The 23,604-nt window shown below is 34.9% G+C and overlaps 1 protein-coding gene across 6 annotated transcripts in view; it reads left to right on the top strand.

Moving 5' to 3' along the window:
• The window catches only part of LOC135139104 (putative fatty acyl-CoA reductase CG5065), a 90,870-nt gene that overhangs the window by 12,344 nt on the left and 54,922 nt on the right, over nt 1-23,604 (top strand). The window contains exon 1 of one of the 6 annotated variants that reach the window (XM_064069198.1): nt 15,155-15,296. The exons of 2 other annotated variants lie outside the window; for them this stretch is intronic. The gene's annotated coding sequence lies outside the window, so the exon portion shown is untranslated. Of the gene's footprint in view, nt 1-15,154; nt 15,297-15,323; nt 15,485-15,649; nt 15,813-15,935; nt 16,025-23,604 lie in introns of those variants that run through there. 3 more of the 6 variants (XM_064069200.1, XM_064069201.1, XM_064069204.1) reach the window with 3 other exon arrangements.

Here is a 23,604-nt window from a genome sequence, read left to right on the forward strand (position 1 = left end):
ATCCGTCTTATCATGCCAAGTACTAACCCCGCCCACCCACCCTTTGTTTTCTTAGAAGATATGTTATCTGCCAAAATCCGTCTTATCTCGGCAAAGTACTAGCCCCGCCCACCCACCCTTTGTTTTCTTAGAAGATATGTCATCTGCCAAAATCAGTTTTAACTTGGCAAGTACAAGAAAATTAAAACATGTTGAAATGGTAAATTTTTGTAGAGAAATATCGATTTTGCAATTACGCTCCACCCCTCAGTTTGACAACGAATGAAAAATTCGTCACAATTGAGATAGGGCGGGTGGGCGGGTGTTATATTTTGGCTTTGTTTTTTCTTAATGTCTATAGTCTTCTTTCCAGAACAAGAAACTTAAAACATGTTTAAAACGGTAAATTTTTGTAGAGAACTATCGATTTTGCAATTACGCTCCGCCCCTCTGTCTGACAAGGAATGAAAAAATTCGTCACAATTGAGAGAAGGCGGGTGGGCGGGGCTTAGATTTTGCATTTTTTTTTCCTTAATGTAGGTATGTCATCTGCCAAAATCCGTCTTATCTTGGCAAGTACTAGCCCCGCCCACCCACCCTTCGTTTTCTTAGAAGGTATGTTATCTGCCAAAATCCGTCTTATCTCGGCAAAATACTACGTTTTTTACATGGTATCTCCAGTAAACCTATTCCACTATTACTATTTATTCCTGTGTGTGTTTATACTAGAAGGGCAAAAGATTTATATGAACTACACATGACGCGAATTCAAATAAAAAATTTTATTTGTGCAATTTTTTCTTTACAATTTGTCTAATGACTTGTTTAATAGCGAGAATCTACTCTCTCCGGAAGTAAGGCATATAAATAAAATTTTTTTAGGGCTTTGTCATATTATTTTCCCAAAATTTATCTTGTTAGTTGTTCGCTCATTTTGCAAATTTTACCAAAATAACGTTCGGTTAGTCTAAAGGATTTTTCTGCGCGTCATTCTGGATTATTGAATTCGCCAATTGTGTTTTGTTCGATTAAAAAGACATCAACGTTTGAAAGTTTTTTGAGAAATACTTTTTGCGCTGTGACATATCAGGTATTTCAACTGCCTCGTTAGACACATCGTCGCTCGAGAACTTGTATGATCCACAGACCGTAGGGCGCTCAGGCCAATGTTGACTCTATAAGCGTCCAGAAATTCTGCGGGAAAAAGTTATTATTTGGATGCTTTTGTTTACACACATCTCACATGTTTCACTCGATTTTGACATGCAACTATTTTTTTGTTTAACTAAGAATTAATTCTTTCATTGCGTTTGATACTAACGTCCTAAATCAGCAATACTAGTGGAACAGTAATCATGCAATAGATTTTTTTGGGAAAGTACAGTTATTTTTATGTTTTAGCAGCAATGTGTTCTATTTTCTATTAATTTTTACATATTTTTAGTCACCATTTTGGTAGTTACTTCTTTTTAGCAATAATAAATAGTCCAAACATGAAAAAATCAAAAAAATAAAAATTGGAACATCTAAAATTTAGAAATCGAGAAATTTAACAATCGTATAATTGAAAAATCGAAACATCGAAAAACTGGAAAATCGAAAAACTAAAAAAAAATGGAAAATCAGAAATTTAATGAATTCCAAAAATTGAAAAACTGAAATATGCATAGAAGAACCGAAAACTCGACAAATCGAAAAATCTAGAATTTTAAAAATTGAAAAATTAAAATATCGAAAAGTTGAAAAATTGCGAAATCGTATCATTGAAACATCGGACAATTGACAAATCGAAAAATAAAAAAATGGAGAAATCGAAAATTTGAAGAATGGAAAAACTGAAAATGTCAAAAATTGAAACATCAAAAATTAAAAAATCGAAAAGCCGAAAAGCCGAAAAATCTCAATAATGTATCTATAAACCACAAGTTCAGGATTATGCTACTAAAAAATTGATAACGTCATCTCAAAATTTTACTAAAAATGTGCAAAATATGATGAGTTTTTACTTGTAATTCATATTTTTTAGATTTGCTTATATACCTAGGTGGCTCAAAAAAATTAATTAATGAATGAGTCAATTTATTCTATTGATTAAATCAGGAACGACTCACTCCATTTTCCCAGAAACTTTCAACTCAATTTCTTTCAAAATACATACAAATAATAATAATAATAATGGTTTATTAACGGAAAACTCTCCAATTACATAAGAAAAGAAATATAAATAATTTTTAAATAACTTAACTTATAACTTAAACAAATACAAAATAGTTAAAAAAAAAATTAATAAATAGATAAACTGGTGAATATATTCCTTGATACAGATATTAGCATGCATAAAAAAAAAAAAAACTTAATGTCGGTAATAAAAAGTAATTTTATTCTTGAATACCGCTTTGGAAGAACTAAATAAACAAACTTCTTTGCGTTTGATATAACCATTAGCAGCCTCCATAATTCTTCTTAAAGGATGATTAGCAGAGAAATTAGTTGTCGCAGGAGGAATTCTAAAAATAGATAGGTTACGTGTAGATCGACTGTCAACTGCCGGGACGACGAAGGACAACTTAGCTAACAAATCTGGATTGTCAATATAGCCATTAATAATCCCATGAAGAACGCAAGCATCAGCAATCTGTCTTCGAACACTCAATGTTTGGATGTTAAATTTATTCATAATCCATTGGTAATCACTTTTATTGTGCCTACGGCCTAGCTTATATTCTAAAGTGCGGAGAAACCTTTTTTGCACTTTTTCCAACAGTTCAGAATCAACATGGTAAATTGGAAGCCAAATGGAGGAACAATACTCTAGATGATAGCGAACCAAAGAACAAAAAAGAGTCTTTAAGGCCACTGGAGAAAGATCCTTACAGTTACACCAAATGAGTCCCCATATTTGCAAAGATTTTTTGAAAATATACGAATAGTGAGATTTGAAGGAAAGAGCAGAGTCAAATATTACCCCCAAATCTTTAATTTCTGAAATACGAGACACAGAATGATTATTTAATTGATAGTCGAACTCAATGAAAGATTTCGTATTATAAAATGAAATTATGTAACACTTTTTTAAATTTAAAGGTAGCCAATTTTTATCACACCAATCAATTAAAGACTCTAAATCAAGTTGAAGTTTTTCAGCATCCACAGTAAAACGTATGTTTTTAAAAAGTTTCAAATCATCAGCATAAAAAAGATAATTACAATGACGAAAACAACTAGTCAAATCATTGATGAATAATAGGAAAAGTATAGGACCACAGTGTGTACCTTGCGGTACACCAGAAGAAACATCAAAATGATCAGAAATGTATTTACCAATGCGGACCTGTTGTTTTCTGTCCGTAAGAAAAGAGGTTAGCCAACTAATTGTCAAATCTGTAAACCCTAATTTTCGCAATTTCAAAATTAATAATCTATGGTTAACACGATCGAACGCTTTGGCGAAGTCTGTATAAATAGAATCAACTTGAGATCGACAGCTGATAGATTCATTAAGAAAAGAATAATATTCTAATAAATTAGACATTGTCGATCTGTTGCTGCGAAAACCATGTTGTTTAGAAGAGATTATTAATGAAGATGTCCACTGCAGTTGAGAAGATACAATACTGTCTAGAAGTTTGGGAATTACTGATTGATTGCAGACTCCTCTATAGTCATCAACACGCTGTCGCTGTCCAGATTTAAAGACCGGAATAATGTAACTGTTCTTCCATGCATGAGGGAAAATACCCAAATTTAAAGAAGTTTTAAACAAAATAAACAGTGGCAGCGAAAGAATATAGTTGCAATTCTTTAAAACGACGCTAGGAATTCCATCAGGTCCACTATTGCAAGACAGATACAAAGCCGAAATATGTTCAAAAACAATTGAAAGAGTAACGCTTAAATCATTATCATTCACCTGCAAAGGCACTTCAAAATCGCATAAAAAATTTCTTGAATCATCTTTCACATAAACTGAAGAAAAATACTTCGCAAAAAGGTCAGCTATTTGTTTTCCTCCTTTAGCAACTTCTTGATTCAGACACATCTCATTAGGTATCATATCATTGTTTCTCTTGTCTCGAATGAACTTCCAAAAAAATTTTGGGTTGTTAGAAATACTCAAGTTAACTTTAGAAACGTAGGCCGAATACAGTTGTCTACTCAATTCTTTGCAACGAGATCTTAAATTTTTAAAGTGCAGGTAATCGTCCAACTTTCCAGATTTCTTATAATGGTAATGCGCAGACTTTTTCATAACACATAAATCTTTGAGTTCCTTGGTAAACCATTTTGGAAATGTTTGAGCACTATTTATTACTACCTTTAATGGAATATACAATTTGAAACCAGCAAATATAATGTCATAAAATACAGATACCATTTCGTCTATCGTAAGACCAGACCATATAGAATCCCAACGTACAGAAGCAAAAAAATTATTTAAAAGATTGTAATTACCTTTAGCAAAGTCAAAACATCGAGCCTCAGAATACACTGGAAAAAGAGAAGTAGATGGCACGCACCATTCATATGGAAAATGATGAACTGACGCAGGAAATATAGGATCAATGGCAATACTAATATCCAAACTAACAATATTGGAAAAAACCAGATCTAGAAAGACATTTCTACTATTAATAATCTTGTTTAGTTGTTCTAAGTTCATAAAAGCAGTAGTGTAAGAAATTACATTATAATAATCACGAGAACCAGAAAGTGCATTGTTTTGAATGTTGCCTAAATTCCACCTAAGTTGGGGTAAATTAAAATCACCCACAATAATATAAGAAGACTCCGTAAATTTTTCGAAAATAGATTCCAAATCACAACAATAATCCTCAAACACATTTAATGGAGAAGCCGGAGGTATATATACACCACAAACAATCAGGTTTAATTCGTTATGGGATATGTGGACATAAATACTTTCAACCGAATTACCAGTTAAAATAAGAGACGAATGAATATAACTTTTCACAGCGATTAGCACACCGCCACCCCTAACTTTGTTGCTAGTATTAACATCTCGATCAGCACGGAAAACATTATAATCACTTAAAAGTAATTCCTCATTAGCAATATTACTGCAGAGCCAAGTTTCAGAAATAATGATCACAGCATATACACCGGAATTAACACTTAACGAAAAATCATTTAACTTCGTCCTAATACCGCCTGCATTCTGATAAAAAAAGTTTAATACTTTTTTGAGGAATTATTTTGCGAATTAAACTTTTTAGTGATATAAAGGATGTTATTCTTGTACCTTAAAGTTATATTCTTTTCACCTTTAGAAACCCTATCGTTGTATTCCTGTCTCATATTATTATTAAAATCTCGCTGTAATTTGGTTAAATCTGGACGAAAATGTTGTTTACGATTAGAATTATTTCTATTCGAACGTAGAACATCTTTAACAGTAGCTTCAGAATCGTATGTAATTCTTAAAGGGCGCACAGCATTTGGTTTATGTTGTCCAATACGTGTAATTTTTTTCGGTATAGGAAACGAACCTAATGGAGATAGAATCGATGTGACATGTTGCAAATCGTCATCAATCTTTTGCGCAATCTCCGACGCAGAAGATTCGGGAATATTAAATAACAACACATTATTACTACGTAACCTACATTCTTCAATTTCAGATATTACATTGTTCAAATCAGCTGTCGCATCATCCCTAGTAGCATTAGATTTTTACTTCCCGAGCGTAAGCAAAGGAAGTATTGTAATCGAGTCCGTCGGCCGACTCTCTACTTTTGCGTTTTCTCGATCTTTCATGACCCCTAGAAGACGAAGAAATAGGTCTCCCATTTCCGTCTGTCTGTCCGTCTGTCCGTCCGCCTGTCCGTCCGTCTGTCCGTCCGTCTGTCCGTCTGTCCGTCTGGTGTCCCGGATTTTTATTAGACAGATAATCTCCGAAAATACTCGACCGATTGTTGTGAAATTTTGTACTTATATTAAGAATATCATGTAGATGGTAAAACGCTAACCAAAATTTGTCTAATCATCCCCACCACTAATGCGATGACGTCACTTCAAAATTGTACATAGTAAATGGGTTTTCAATTGTATAAAATAACATAGTCCTACACATGTAGTTTACAACTCTTAATCGACTTTTCACCCGAAACGTCCAGATTTTTGGAAAAAAAATCAAAATTATAAAACAACATTTTGAAATTTAATTTTTAATCTGCTAACCAGAATGCTTTGAAATGTTGCAGATGTTTTAAGGCTATAAAGAGCATCATAAATCTTTAGTCAAAAAATATTTACTAATCCCCTCCAAAAACTTGATGACGTCAGCTCAAAAGTTTGTGGAATAAATCATATCTAAAATGTACAAAATATGATGAGCCTGTACTTGTGATCTATCACTCCATTCATATTTTTTGGATTTGCATATACAGGGTGACTCAAAAAAATTAATGAATGCGTAAATATATTTTATTGATTTAATCAGGAACTACAAAACCGAATGCTCTGAAATCTTGCAGATGTTTTAAGGTCATAAAGAGCATAATAAATGTTTAGTCAAAATATATTTGCTTATCCCCTCCAAAAACTTGATGACGTCAGCTCGAAAATTTGCCGAATAAATCATATCTAAAATGTACAAAATATGATCAGTCTGTACTTGTGATCTATCACTCCATTCATATTTTTTGAATTTGCATATACAGGGTGATTCAAGAAAATAAATGAAAGCGTAAATTTATTTTACTGATTTATTCAGGAACTACAAAACCGAATGCTTCGAAATCTTGAAGATATTTTAAAATTATCATAAGCATGGTAAATTTTTGATCAAAACGTATTTGGTCGTCCCCCCTAAAAAATTTATGATGTCACCACAAAATTTTGCTGAAAAAATCCTATCTAAAATGTACAAAATATGGTGAGTCTCTTCTTGTGATTTATCATTCCATTCAAATTTTTTCGATTTGCAGATACAGGGTGACTCAAAAAAATTAATGAATGCGTAAATTTATTTTATTGATTTAATCAGGAACTACAAAACCGAAAGCTTTGAAATCTTGCAGATGTTTTAAGGTTATAAAGAGCATAATAAATTTTTAGTCAAAATATATTTGGTTATCTTCTACAAAAAACTGATGACGTCAGCTCAAAAGTTTGCCGAATAAATCGTATCTAAAATGTACAAAATATGATGAGTCTGTACTTGTGATTTATCATTCCAATCATATTTTTGGATTTGCATATGCAGGGTGACTCAAAAAAATTAATGAAGGCGTGAATTTATTTTATCGATTTAATCAGGAATTAGAAAACCGAATGCTTTGAAATCTTGGGAATATTTTAAAGTTATTATAAGCATGGTAAACTTTTGTTCAAAATGTATTTGTTCATCCCTCCTAAAAAAATTGATGACGTCACCCTTAAATTTTGCTGAATAAATCCTATCTAAAATGCAAAAAATATGATGAGTTTGTACTTGTGATTTATCATTCCATTCATATTTTTTAGATTTTCTTAAGAGGTGGTTCAAAAAAATTAATGAAGTCAATTTATTTTATTGATTAAATTAAAGGTAACACTTATTATTAGTATTACACCCCAACCAACCCAATTTGGTAGACACAAAATTTGTTAAAGGAAAAACTCGGTTGAAACATAAGGGTAGCCCGCTTATTTACATCGACTTTAACATTACAGACCTGCATTTGTTTTATGCGCTCACTTGGTTCCGCGAATGTGAAATAGACATGTTTATAATCAACCAATTGTGAATTTCACGGTCAAGAATTAAAATAAAACCCAATGTTTTATATAATAAGCGGAAGTCGAAGCAATAAAACCGATGGTCGTTTTGTTTACAGTTTCTCTGTTTGATTCTCACGTATGCTGTTACGCCTGTCATCTTAAATTAAGAATGTTTATACATACACGATTTTCAGTTGCCTCTGATACGTATACGTGAGTAAATTGTTTCGTTATTTTATTGATTATTACAAATCAATATTCAAAACGACCCAATTCACTTTCTCGAAAATTTGAGAATATAATAATTTTATTCTTAGTATTACACTACATCTATCCCAACTGATATACGTGTCCTTGCAGAAATGTTGATGACGTCATCGCAATTTTTTTTTAAATTCCCACTACAAAAATGTAATGAGAAAAAAAACACAATAGGCATGCAGTCGTCAAGTTTCCGACAGCGAGGGAAGTACTGTCTAAACTCTTTAGACCAATTTTTTAAATTCCATCCATTCCTCCTGAATTATGATGTTGTGAGACCGAAACTGCCTTTCTTCAACTTCTTCGAGAATGTTTCCATCCGAAAGGACGCATGGCCCATGGGATTTTTCATCTTTCAACAGTTCGATTTCTTGTCTCAATTTCTTGTTCTCTTCGACGAGGTCACCAACCACTTTTTTAACGTCCGCTAGCATCATGGTCAACGAATTGATTGTAGCGACAAATGGATTTCGATGGTCATTTCCCTGTACCTTTCATTTGAAAATAAATAAGCTTATCTGGTGTTGTTTACCGATTTGCATTTTATGACGGACTCCCTACAGTGACCATAATCTTTCGTGTTTTTGGGTCGGTATCTGCGGTGGATCGGTACTTTGGGTTGCATAGTTACAAAAATAATTCTTCTCACTGGAACCGGGCGACACTAGAGCTCCAAGTATTACTGGTTGCCTATACGTTGGAAATAAAGTTTAAGGCTTTACCACACCACAGTAGAGATAACAATTGTTATCTCTACTGTGACCACACCACAGCATAGATAACAATCAGTAGGGACAGCTCGTGTCGGCGCCTTTGTTCTTTCTGACCCGAATTTTAAGCCGTCATGGATGGTCGTTGCCTAAACTATTCCTAGATGTCGCCACCCAATTTAAAAAGTATCACTTCATTTAAAATTTCAAAAATTGATTCGTGTACGCAATATTGCAAACTGTGTAGTTTGCTCAAATCGTATAATCATGAATCGCAATAAGAAAAAAAAGTCGATATTTAAATTATAAACACGATGATTTGTTACAGTTTTTATTTTATTACTTATACAGTCATAAATGTTAATCCGGAAATGGTACACTTTGTAATGGACCGTAGGTAAAGGAGTATTTTATGAGGACTAAATATTTTTCGAGAATAGACTCTTTTAGTTATTAAAGAAAGTATCCATATTATTTATATATGTAGAAAGCTAAAAAAAAGTAGAGAAATAAACAGACAGGCATGATAATGTAATTATGGTAATTACTTTATACAAGAATAAATATAAAAATAAGAACAGCACCTGTTAAATTGTTTAATAATTTCAAAAATTTTACGAAAAAAACGCATTTTACCTAACAACTTAACCCGTAAGCGTAATATCATATAAAGTAAAATTTTTATTTAAAAAAAAAATATTACAAAAAAAAATACATATTTGTCGACTCGCATAAAGTGCAGGTAATTGGTATGGGTCGACGCAGGTAAGAATAATTAAGGAATTCATGAAACCGGAAGTCCATAGGGATTAAGCGAAAAAAGATATTTGACAAAATGTACGGCTTGGGTCATTTTTACCCACTCGCGACTGCTTATGGGTTAAGCAACGTCTCAAAATAAAACTCAAGATTGTGTAGGTCAAAAAAAAATATATATATACATGATGAATAAAAAAATTGTTTATTGAGTGAAGGTCTGCTTATATAATTTTTTGTTACGTGTAGTTTGTTTCTTATTACTTTTATATTTAATTTTACCACAACAACGGAATCATATACGAGTATAATAAATTTTTTATATTTATTTCATAACCACCGTTGTTGTTCGTTTGCGACGACTTTTTAAACAAAAAGTGTGTTATGTTTACTATCTTTTCCAAGAATTCCAAACACGAGGGAGAGAATAAGGCAGGCGCACAACAGGGATCCTGTATGAAAATTCATCGGACGAAGATTTTACCTTTTATTGTGAAAATTACATTTTTATACTATTTGTACAATTCTACTGGAAAAGCAGTCTTAAACAAGCAAAACCGGCAAAAATATTGTAACAAAACTGCCAAATTTCAAATATTTTAGACGTCAGTTGGGCGCCCTCATTCGGTCATAAAGCGAACGACCATCCACGAAAACGGGTCACGAAAAACGGCGAGCCGTCCCTACTGATTGTTATCTCTACTGTGACCACACCTCAAGAAAATTTCTATTTTAAAAGATATGCAACTTGTAAAACACCCATGCTACCTCGTTATGACAGCTGCCACTCATTTCTAAGGGTTAAAATCGTTCACTTCGTTTACAATACTTAACTAGTTTTATTACTGCTATTGTCAGCGGGGGAAGTGTATCCCAGCTTGCAGGTAGAGCAGAGTAAGGAACTAAAATATTTATCTACTATGAAAGAAAACAAACAATATTTCTTACCTTACGTTCGAGAAGTAAAAACGCAAAAACACGTCTACTGGTATATAAAAATTGCCATTTTGTAATATTAGTTTCAAAAGTTTTGAGCGATATTTGACAGGTGTATGACGTCATCGATAATTTTTTAAATAGCACCTCCTACCTTTTTTTAGCATAAAGTCCCTTGAAAGAGAATTTTTGATATGCGGTTTAACCTAATTTACTGTCATAAGAAGAGAAAAAAGCCAAATGTGTGTTTTAAAATAAATTAATAAAATCATTGTCAGAGACTGTTGAGATCTTTACTCGCAATACACACAACAAAAAAATGCTTGTTCATATATATAATTCCGACCATAATTCTTCCTCTTATTTTTAAATTCCTGTTTCCATAAAAATTCGTACGTGTTGGGCATATTCTGTAAGTAGGTAGAAAAGTAAAATTAAATTTCCAAGAATATTTTATTGTAGGTATGAAGGTTCGTTATTGTGAGTATTTCTTAGTAATCTTGGAATTTTTCAACCCGAAATCTTAGAAATTTAGGTAGGTACATACCTAGTTACCTCTCGGAATGTATTTTGAATGAAGCAAACTGATGGAAGGTTATTTCAACAGAACTTCTCTCGCCTCTGAAATACAATAAAACAAACCCAGCTTTTTCGAAAAATTATAAAATTTGATTATGCGAATTTTATTTTTTTTATGAGAACCCGGATATGTTAAAATTTTGTCCAAAAATTCTAGATGTCTAGGGTGAAAATTCTACTCGAATTTACACACCACAAGTGCAGGAGTATCTAATTTTTTCAAATTTAAAAAACTTTGTATTATAAATTTTGGAGATGACGTCATCCCATTGGTGGTGGAGATGATTTGCCAAATTTTAGTTAGCGTTTAACCATCTACATGATATTTCTAATATACATACAAAATATGGCAATAATCGATCCAGTAGTTTCGGAGAACACTTGTCTAATAAAAAAATGGATACAGACACCAGACAGACAGACAGACGGACATACGAAAACGGGAGACCACTTTTTTCGTACTCTAGAGGTCATGACACGTCGAGAAATTAGTACTGGACGTAGAATTGTTGACATAGGCAACTTATTAACAACACTGAAATCAATCAGTACTTTAGATAATATTGAAATAACTCATGAAAATTGTTATCGTTTAAAAATTGTTTTCTACCACAAATTTCATATGTACGGAATATTCGGTAATCTTTGTACTGAACTTGAAAATCATATATACAAAGTCAATTATGCAGCTATTTGTAGAGCTAGATCAACGGTCGTAGGTTATTCTCAAATTTCAGAATTTTGTTCAGCTCTAGATATCCCTCAAAAATCCCAGGCGACATATCGTAAAGCCGAGGCTAGAGTTCTAAAAAGCATCGAAGCACTTTTCGAAGAACAAACCAAAACGCAGGTAAAGAAGAGTACTGATTAGCTGTGAAGGCGAGGGAGGTAGATAATGATTGCGTTCCATATACTACCGTTACAATGCACTGTCTGGGGTAGGACGTATAATTGGTGCCAGAACTAAAAAAATACTTTAAGTAGGAGTCAAAAACAAACTTTGTAGTTTCTGTAAAATCTATATGAAACAGAAAAAAGAAATTCCAACACATACCTGTTTTAAAAACTAGGAGCAAACATCTATGTCCATGGAAGTTTCAGAGGGATTTACTTTAGATACTTTATAAGAGAATTATAGGCGACGAGGATAGTAGCGTATTAAAAAAAGTTCGGGCTGCAAAACCAAATGATGCATATCATTTTATAGAAAAAATCGAATGTAGAATCACATACTTCGTAATTATTGTTCCAAAATTAGAGAAATAGTTAAAACAACGAAAACAGATATCACTATTAAAAATGTTTTTAAAAATAGTATTCTAAAATTTAGAATAGCTATTATAAGTGCTATTAAATTTAGCAAAAATGAGCCTCTTCCTTCTCTTCCAGCATATATTTGGCAATCACGAACAATGTGCAAGTTATTTTTGTTATAAAAGTGGACAGTCAAATGATATTTTAATTTCTACTTTCGCAAATGGTGTTTTATACGAACATTACAAACAAGTTTTAAATAGAATTGCAACTTTGTCGTCTATTTTACTTTTTGATATTGAGAACAATGCTGTGGAATGCTACAATTCAGTCGTTAATAAATTTGTGGGAGGAAAAAGAATAAGTTTTTAAGTTTTTCTGCACGAGGATCGTATCAAGGGTGATGCTTTCCTGTGGCAATAAGTTATAATAATAAGGGTACGTTCCTAATTCCGTTATTAAAAAAAAAAAAAAAATTGGGGAGGCCAATGTTAGTATACGAAGGCGTTTGTGGAACAAAAATTGAAAAAAACAAAAACGATTAATAAAACTAAAACCTCTATTAAAAAATTGCGTATCCGAAGTCTGGATTCCGGTAAAAATAATATCGTCAACGATGAACAAACGAAAACGAAGTGTATGAAAGAAAAAAATCGGATTTATTAATAAAGCTATCACAGAGTAACGTAAATGCTATTGAAAAAGGTACTTGTGGTCAGCGAATGTGTAGGGAATGGAGTAAAGAAAGGACAAAATGAGAGACGGAATTAACATCGCAAATACCGTTAAAAGTATTGTGCATTCCGATAAAACTTTATGAAAAAATTGCCCAATTTGCTATTGACAATGAAGAAAAGGCCAAAGAAAAATTTGAAGCTCTAACAAATTTGAAAAAAATTTTGAGGAGCTTCTCCAGATGGGTTAATAAATTCTAATTCAATTGCAGAGATTAAATGTTCATATGCGGCTTGCAGTAAAAATATTAAAGAGCTATTAAAAATAAAATCATTAATTTATTGTTCAATAAATGCAGTTATTACAGTTACCTAGTTTGAACCCGAACCACAACTATATGTATCAGGTATAACAGGGTCCACTGCATATAACTAAAAGAAAATGGTGTTATTTTATCATATACACTAAGGTAGATTTAGAATATTTTTTGATTGAAAGAGATGATGACTTCTGGAATAAACATATGGTAAATGCATTAGAAAATTTTTATTTAAATGCCATGCTACCAGAAATTGTTGACTCGTGGTGGAGTCGACATCAGCAACTCCTAAATATATATATTGAAAAAAGATTTATAGACAAATGTTAAGTTTTTTTTGGCAATAAGTGTAAAATGTTGAATTTTATGCTTTGAAGGGGTCTTTGCTTTTTTGTTATTATTTTTATTTTATTAATATGATTTTATTGATGATGATAGTTTCCTGTGATTGTTTAATATTTAAATGCAGTGTATAGAGGCAGGGATGTTAGCACTCTGTTTACCAAACTCACAAAACGCAATGCGATTACACCTTTTTGCTATCTATAAATTTCTGCTTGAAAATTCTTTGGTATCATAAAATCTATCTCTCCCTTTCGTACTGTCGGAGCCAACGTACCTATATTCAATATTCGGGGCCGGATTAAAAAACCGACCGCGTCAGCCAGTTTGTATGTACCCGTTTCCATTTGTGCAGTATAAGAACTCCTCTCTTAGGAATTGTAGTAATTTATAGCTGCAGTTTTATTTGTTTTACTGCACATATTGTCATATTGCTTAATTATGGAATATTGTCATAGACATATAGCTTGAATGTATTCCAATAATAAAATTCCATTTATCATTCATTTAATTAAAAGGGGGAATCAAATCAGAACAACAACGTAGAAATGTCATCATATTTCTGTAAAAATTTTACTCGCCTATATCCTTCTTAATGCTATTGTCAGGTACTTCAAAGGGTGGTCCAATAAGCTTAAGGTATTTAAAAGGTGCTCTATTGTGTGGGCCATAAATTACAGCTTACCGCCTCAGCTAATATTTTGGGTTGCCTAACTTACCAAAATTTGCCCAAAATGCTTTTCAGTTTTTTTACAATAACTAAAAGAAGTAAAATTTTAACAGAAAACGAAGAGTGGCGCCAAAAGTAGAAAAAAATTCTCTGTCACCTCGATATTTTTTAAAAGCACACCGAGTTATAGTTTTCGCTAAAAATCCGCTGGGGTTTTACGCACTGTATTTTTTATTTTAAAAACTGCTACGTTTTTTAAAAAACACAAGACGCTTCCTTAAAGATTTTAATGTCATGAGCACGCACATGTATCGCCCTGCTCTTCAACTGTTAAAATAAAGGCGCAAAATGGGTTGGCGTTCTGCCTTATTTTGGCATCTTTTAATGACTGTGTGGGGGAGCCTTAACTTTGGAAAAATTCAAAGGAAACAGGTCTGGGTATCTGGGAGACCACAAATCAACCGAGACTATTCTTGAACGTATGTAAGTATTGTAAGTGTTTCATTGGCCGTCTGGCCGTAGCACCATCTTGTTGAAAGTATCTATTTTTTGAGGGTGTGTAATTTGTTATAAATCCAGTCGTCGTCGCGACATGTAAATTGACACGGAAAACTAAAAATTTGGTTAACGCTTTTATTTATTTTGTGACGAAAATGACTCTTTTTGTGGATCATTATTCTCTAAAACTTGATCCACCACGACCCTGACAGGCTGATACACTTGTCTCGAATGACCCTCAACCTAATCACCGGCTTAAAATTTCAAAGATAACACAGTCCTATCTATTTGCTTCATTTTGCCCCATCACTTTTCCCACTATTTAATTTCCCCAAACTAAAACATAAAATCTGCTCAAATATTTACCCATTGGTTCTCAGTCGAGATAAGATTTCCAATCCCGACCGGAAAGATAACGCATCACAATCTGTTGTAAAATATAAATCCACCATGCCCAGTCTTGTCCGACTTGTCCACCGGTCCATCTCGCGCCACCCTCCCCTACCGCAGCGCCCTGCCGCGCTCTGCCAGCCCCTCCGCCAGATGTCGCCCCGCCCGTCCGCCTCGTCCATGGTACTCGCCCATTCAAAGCCTGGTATGTGTCAGAGACATTATATTGATTTTTTTATAAAACAACTCGAATTACACGCCAATTCGGCCCGCGTTTCGCGCTGAATTCCCCGAAAACAGCATCGCATCGGCGAGGGCGTGTCTCGGCGCGTTAATGCCTGTTTGTGCCGGTTTTTCGGAAAAATCGAGTCGCCGGCGGTCTTCAGCTGTCAGGTAAGCGCAGCGCCGGGGCCGGGCCCTCGCCCCCGCCACTCCCGCAGCCCCCGCAGGCCGGCGGTCGCCCGGCCGCGGCGCGACCTAACCTAAAAGCCGACGTCCCCCCCACGGCGCCCGGGCGCAGCGTCGCGCCGACCCCGTTGCGCCAAACAGCCGCCGGGCGCCCATGGGCATGGGCGCGATCGCGGCATGGTAGGCCGCATGGGCCGGTGGCGCAATCGGGTTGGCGGCGCCGATTTGGCACTTGTTTCGCGGACGTCAAATTAGCGTCAAAGGTGTTTGGTTAAGATGATGAGGTGAGGTGGTTCGAGGCGCTTTGGAATGGGTATGTTTTTTCTTATTGTTTGAACTTGGGTTTTTCGGCGAGGCAATGCGTTGCGTAATCTGAGATAAGGCCGAGACGTGGGGTCTTTGCGGCGATGTTTGGACAAGATCATGTAAGATTTGGCAAGAATTTTGCGCTAAATGCGTTCTTTGTCGATTTTATAATGGGATGAATGTGGAAGATGTGGGTGGGTGGATAAGTGTGGTTCACAGGTAATGATTTTCATAAATCGGCTATTAATAGGTGTGTGTCAGTGTTAAATAATACTTTCGATTTGTCTCCACCGGGAGTTTGTAGGTTGAGTGCAACCAAAGTCGAATTTCGGCTATTTTTAAAAATTGTGCCGAAGTGTCTTGAGGGTAAGAGGACGACCTCGTGGCACAGATGGCGCCGTACACGAGGTACAAGCAATCGCAAAAACAAAGCAGACCGTAATTTACAATTTTATTAGACATTTATATGTTAAAATAACCTAGAAAAGAGAATCAGTCAGTCGTCTCTGCATTGAATACTACGAGGAAGACGTAAGGTGAGGGATAAAAATTGTCACGATGTAATTTTTGAACATTTTTCATTGTTACATTTATTACTACATATATACCGTGCAGGATGTTCTTAGACAAAGATAGGAATCTAGTAATTTGGTTGGCAACCAATTTCACATATGCAAAGATGCCTAAGAAAAAAAGAAATTTATCAATTAAGGCTCGGATTGTATGCATCAATGATTGGAAAAAGTAATTCTGTACGGATTCACTTAGGGGTACTTTTTGTTTTTCTAATTTTGTTAATGTTACACCAATTAATTCGTAGTTGTTATTTATGAAACTTAAGTTCTAATTTAATTTAGGACTATTTGAAATCTTTTTAACTTCCTTGATTGCTGCAGATGAACTATGATATAAAAAAAAAATTTTGCCAAATGAATCCTATCTAAAATGTGCAAAATATCATCAGTATATTTTCGTAATTTATCATTGCATTAATATTTTTTAGATTTGCTTTTACAATGACTCAAAAAAATGTATGGATCAGTCAATTTATTTTAGTGAATAACTCAAGAGTTGCAGAAATTAATACTTTGAGATTTTGCAGACGTTTTAAAGTTATTGTAAGCATGGTAAATTGTTAAGAATATTTATTTATTCCCCCCAAAAAATTGATGGAACGGCTCACTCGTTTTTCGCAGATAATTTTGGGAATACAATACAGTTATTTTTAGTATTACACTGCACCAATCCAAGGTGGTATACGTGTTGATAGTAAATGTTGATTAGGTCATCACAAAATTGTGTGAAAAAAGACTCAACTCGAAAATGTTGAATATGTTTCATTATACTTTTGGTGCGAAGGAAGTTCTGTCGAAACAACGTTCGATCAATTTTTTGACAATGGTTGATGTAAATAAAACTCAGTAGATGCTCATACTCCAAATACGAAGTATCTACTCGAATATCAAATCAAAATATTTCTAGTTTTTCTAGATGATGCTAATACTCCAGTAGGTAACAGTTGATGCTCAAGTATCATTTCGATACAACAAACAAGGAAAACAGTGACAGTGTTCAACCATCAAGGCAAAAATCGAGTCACCAAAATATAAGTTAGTATGGGGTAGACACATTGAGATGGGAATCTCTATGGCCACTGCGCAACTTATGCATAAATAAAAGTTAATTAACCTGAAAAGCAATATACTTTTCACAATTGCACGGAAGAAATAGTTTTGTATGACACGTCAGTTAGACGACAGGTCCGTCAGGAATACCAACTATTGAAATTAGTTCGAAGTGGCAATTCCTGTATAAAATTTTTAGAATTTTTTGATTTTTTAACTGTTCTTTTAAGTTTTCCCTATTTTTTTTTTATTTATAAACCATCCCCGTAGTATAAAAAATTCTTCAAATCGGTCAAACCGTTTTTGAGTTTTAGCGAGACTAACAAATAGAAACAGCAATTGATTTTTATTATATAGAAGATTAAAAAATGGGGGTTGGTGGTAGAAAGGTGAAAATTTAGGGTTATATCTATTTTTTGATGCCAAATCTTAAAGTAAAAATAAAAAATTTTGTCCAAAAAATAAACAAAAATTTTTAGGGTGGGCCACCCTTTTCACTTAGGGATATAAAAAATAGTTTACCACCTATTCTCAAACCTACCGAATATACATAAAAAATTTCATGCAAATCGGTCAACCCGTTTCGGAGAAGTTCGGTTAGAAACACTGTGACGCGAGAATTTTATACATAATGCATTATTATTTTAGAATAAATTTCATTACCATAAAAAATGTTATACTGAGTCGACTTTAAAAGATAGATATATACTTTTAGAGGGGAACAATTTCATCATACATGATTTTTACGTAACTTTAACCGTTTAAGCAGCGTAAGCAACGGAAGCTGTCAAAGGAGGAATAATTTTCCCGTTTTTCCGAATTTTTCATTGCTACTTCGCTCCTATTGATCGTAGCGTGATGGTATATAGCCTATATGTAGATACGATAAATGGACTATCCAACACAAAAAGATTTTTTGAATTCGAACCAGTAGTTTCTGAGTTTAACGCGTTTAATTAAACAAACACTTCAGCTTTATAATATAAGTATAGAAAGTATAGATGTAAAATTAGAACAACTTTCAGAAAATTGGATTAACGATTTGCCGTCACTATTATCCCTTGTAATAGCAGTGTTAACAATGTTTGTCAATGTTGCTGCTATTTCATTGTCAGTTACGTCTTTGGTTATATTTACTTCATTGCTGTTCGGTGGTTTTTTGGGAATCACTCCACTCGTACTCGCTTCATCTAACCGAAAAATTTTTCGCGTCACATCTTCCTTATATTTCACTGATTCCTCGATGTTCCCCTCCGCTACACTCTTCGATTTCCACTCTCCGTGTCTCTTGAGACATATAATGTCACCTCCAGCATCCACAAGGAGAGTGGCAGACCTGCAATGTAAGCAATGTCGGCTATATTCATTGGGATTTTCCAATTTTAAAAACTTAGCTACTTCTCTTGGAACGTCGCTAATCTTGTGAATTCCAACTACTTGTCGCTGACACTTTCTATTTACTTATTTAACGAAAAATCGACGTTCATGAAAATTCTTGGATCGAAGAGATATATATTTTTGGTAAATATTAAAATATTTTTCCCGCATAACGGTAAATGATTTTGGTTTTTTAGTTTTCGTATGAGGAATCGTTATAAGTAAACCTGATTTAACAACAAATTGAAGGACAACTTATAAAGTGCAATCATTTCATTAATTTCAGTTATAAACTTAGTTTCGTAAATAATTATTTTTCATCTGGAGCCTAGCTTAAAAAATCTTCTATTTGGTCATTTGTTAAAACTCTTGATTTCTTTGACTTGTAACGTAATTTTTCGCTTATTTCTTCAAAAACGCTCTTCGTTTTGAAAATTTTTCTATATCTATGCCATTTTTTATATTTAAACTCGTCTTTACCATCGAATATTGCGACCATAGAGTGGATGATTTCATTGTTTTTGCCAAATCGGCAAAATACACCAGCAAAACGTTCTCGGAATAGGTTTCAATGTTCTTTTCCTTACACTTGTAGGCAAACTCATACATTTCACGCGATTTGGTCGGAAGGAAGTCTGCAATCACTATTTAAAGAAAAAATAGGTAATCATGACTACGTAGATACCAGACTACTGATTCCATTTTCATTACATTTTGTTCTAATCAAATTATTTCCTATTTTTGTGTTACGTTAATGGCTGGAAAAAAAAAGCATGTTTCATTCGGATTAAAAGTGGGTTTTTGACTCGCAAAAGCTTAATTATTTGTGAATCCATCGACGAAGTGTTCGTTAGAATTTTGATACTGAGGAAATCTTCACCAAAAAAAAATGTTTTCGATGACATACCATGTTTTTGTCCATATATAATTTTTCGAGGATTAACTAAGCTATATTTATAACCTATGTACGGGACACTCTTTCAAAATTGGGTGTTTAATCAGCGTATTCCTGCTTGTAACAAGTTGCAACGAAAATGTCTGACAAGTTAATTAATTTTATTTTTGTGTAAGCGTATTCAGACCAAAATTGTACACCACTAATATCTCAACCTAATGACCATTTTATAGACTCTGTCCTATAAAAGAAATGACGATAAAATGTTCAGAAATGTCAATCATGTCTTCCTGAATTCGGCAAATCCTCGTTTACCACCCACTTCTTCAAATTTCGGCCAAATTTTGACGTTTTCGAAAGTTAACTAAACACATTTTCTTGTAGATTTCGAGCTCTAAAATTCACTTCCGGCATCGTTTCTTTGATGACAGCAACCGTTTTTTCGGAATCGACCGTTGAAATATCAAAATTTTTAGAAATTTTTAAAAATTCGCATTTCGTAGTGATACTTTGGAAAATGTTGCTTCGTGACTAAATTTTTTAAGAAATTTTAGACAACAATTTTAAAAATGAAAATCACGTCAAAAATTGTGAGCCTCATGTAGATATTATAAATGTATTTTCTCTAATATTTACCATATCGTTATTTAATAATCATGAATTATCGCGTAATGTGTGTGTGTGTGTTTTTTTAATTTAGTAGCATTCAGTGAATGTGTAATGTGTGTTTCGATTTTGGCAAATGACATACCCTCTAATAAAATAAGTTTTATCCTAGCAGTTACTAGCCCCGCCCACCCACCCTCTCTTTTCTTAGAGGGTATGTCATTTGCCAAAATCGACTTACTTGAGCAGGTACTAACCCCGCCCACCCACCCTCTATTTTCTTAGAATACTCTCATTTGCCAAAATCAGTCTTACCTAGGCAGGTACTAGGCCCGCCCACCCACCCTCTCTTTTCTTAGAGGCCATTTCATCTGCCAAAATCAATTTTATCGTAGCAGCTACTAGCTAGGATAAGACTGATTTTGGCAAATGAAAAACCTAAGGAAAGAGAGGGTGGGTGGGCGGGGCTAGTACCTGCTAAAATAAGACGGATTTTGGTAAATGACATACCCTCTAAGAAAAGAGAGGGTGGGCGGCGCTAGTTCCTGCCAAGGTAAAACTGATTTTGGCAAATGAAATACTCTCTAAGAAAAGAGAGAGAGGGCGGGTGGGTGGGGCCAGTACTAGTTAAACTGATTTTGGCAAATAACATTCCCTAACAAAATAGTAGGCGGGTGGGGCTAGTATACTATCCTCAAACATATTTGGCGTTTATGACTTCACACCAATTTGACTCCCATTATAATTCAATAGGCCGTCACAACCGGATGTCTTAAACCCGCTCACCGATACCTACCTGAAAAGACCTTTTCGACGTGCCAGGGACGGTCGAGACGCGAAGGACCGGACTCAGAGTAATTTTGTTTGTTAAAATTTTCAAATGTCAAAATTTCCTTACAGAACATGATTTATACTTTGAAGAAAATTACACAAAGACACAATTATTAGAAGTGTTACACCCTCGAAAATTTGAGAAACAATATAAAACAGATGCTATGGCGCGAGATCGTGGATTTAGGGTGATTAGACTTCCGCCGTACCATTGTATATTTAACCCCATCGAACTAATCTGGTTACAAATGAAAAATAATATAAGAAGGAATAATACGGCACCAAAATTTAGTAGTGCAACAATTGACATAATTAGGGAAGAAGCTTCCAAAATAACTGCCGAAATGTGGGCCAATTGTGTACGACATTCCACAAAAGAAGAAGACCAGTACAGGGCACGGTTGATAACACCGTTAATTATTAATTTAGAAGAGTCGAGTGATGATGACAGTGACTATTTCGATCAATAAATAAGCAGCAGTAGTTAATAAGTAAATAGTTGTGCTGTAATAAAAAATGATTGAGTACAAAGTTACTTTGTTTTTACTTAAAATAAAAAACTCGAAAGGCGCAGTTGTCGGTAAATGCAAAACTCAGTCCTACCCTGTGCTTTTACCAGAAAAGGTCTTTTCAGGTAGGTATCGGTGAGCGGGTTTAAGACATCCGGTTGTGACGGCCTATTGAATTATAATGGGAGTCAAATTGGTGTGAAGTCATAAACGCCAAATATGTTTGAGGATAGTATACTTGCTAAAATCAGTTTCATCTTAGAAGCTACTAGCCCCGCCCACACACCCTCTCTTTTTTAGAGGGTATGTGATTTGCCAAAATCGACTTATTTTAGCAGGTACTAACCCCGCCCACCCGTCCTCTATTTTCTTAGAGGGATCTCATTTGCCAAAATCAGTCTTATCTTGGCAGGTACTAGGCCCGCCCACCCACCCTCTCTTTTCTTAGAGGCCATTTCATCTGCCAAAATCAGTTTTATCGCAGCAGCTACTAGCTAGGATAAGACTGATTTTGGCAAATGGCATACCTTCCAAGGAAAGAGAGGGTTGGTGGGCGCGGCTAGTACCTGTTAAAATAAGACCGATTTTGGTAAATGACACCCTCTAAGAAAAGAGAGGATGGGCGGGACTAGTTCCTAAGATAAGAGTGATTTTAGCAAATGACGTATCCTCTGAGAAGAGAGAGGGCGGGTGGGTGGGGCCAGTACTTGTTAAATTGATTTTGGCAATTAACATATTGTCTAAGAAAATAGTGGGCGGGTGGGGCTAGTACCTGCTAAAAAAAATTTTATCTTAAGAGCTACTAGCCCCGCCCACCCACCCTCTCTTTTTTTACAGGGTATATCATTTGCCAAAATCCACTTATTTTAGCAGGTACTAACCTCGCCCACCCACCCTCTATTTTCTTAGAAGGATCTCATCTGCCAAAATCAGTTTTACCTTGGCAGGTACCAGGCCCGCCCACCCACCCTTTCTTTTCTTAGAGGCCATTTCATCTGCCAAAATCAGTTTTATCGTAGCAGCTACTAGCTAGGATAAGACTGATTTTGGCAAATGGCATACCTTCCAAGGAAAGAGAGGGTGGGTGGGCGGGGCTAGTACCTGCTAAAATAAGACCGATTTTGGTAAATGACATACCCTCTAAGAAAAGAAAGGGTGTGCGGCACTAGTTCCTGCCAAGGTAAAACTGATTTTGGCAAATGAGAAACTCTCTGAGAAAAGAGAGAGAGAGAGCGGGTGGGTGGGGTCAGTACTTGTTTTAAGACTGATTTTGGCAAATAACATATTATCAAAGAAAATAGTGGGTGGGGCTAGTATCTGCTAAAATCAGTTTTATCTTAGCAGCTACTAGCCCCGCCCACCCACCCACTCTTTTCTTAGAGGGTGTCATTTGCCAAAATCGACTAATTTTAGCAGGTACTATACCCGCCCGGGGTATCCCCTCTTTTTTTAGAGAATATGTCATTTGCCAAAATCGACTTATTTTAGGAGGTACTTAGCCCACCCACCCGCCCTTTGTTTTTTTAGAAGGATCTCATCTGCCAAAATCAGTTTTACTTTGGCAGATATTAGGCCCGCCCACCAACCCTCTCTTTTCTTAGAGGCCATTTCATCTGCCAAAATCAGTTTTATCGTAGCAGCTGCTAGGTAGGATAAGACTGATTTTGGCAGATGGCATACCTTCCAAGGAAAGAGAGGGTGGGTGGGCGGGGCTAGTACCTGCTAAAATAAGACCGATTTTGGTAAATACACTCTAAGAAAAGAGAGGGTGGGCGGGACTAGTTCCTAAGATAAGAGTGATTTTAGCAAATGACGTATCCTCTGAGAAAAGAGAGGGTGGGTGGGCGGGGCTAATACCTGGTAGGATAAGACTGCTTGGCAAATGAGATCCTTCTAAGAAAATAGAGGGCGGGTGGGCGGGGTTAGTACTTGCTAATCTAAGATCGATTGTGGCAA

Source organism: Zophobas morio, unplaced genomic scaffold (genome assembly GCF_036711695.1).
Source record: "Zophobas morio isolate AGI-343-1 ecotype UQ-CSIRO unplaced genomic scaffold, CSIRO_AGI_Zmor_V1 ptg000030l, whole genome shotgun sequence".
In the NCBI taxonomy this organism is placed as follows: Eukaryota; Metazoa; Arthropoda; class Insecta; order Coleoptera; family Tenebrionidae; genus Zophobas; species Zophobas morio.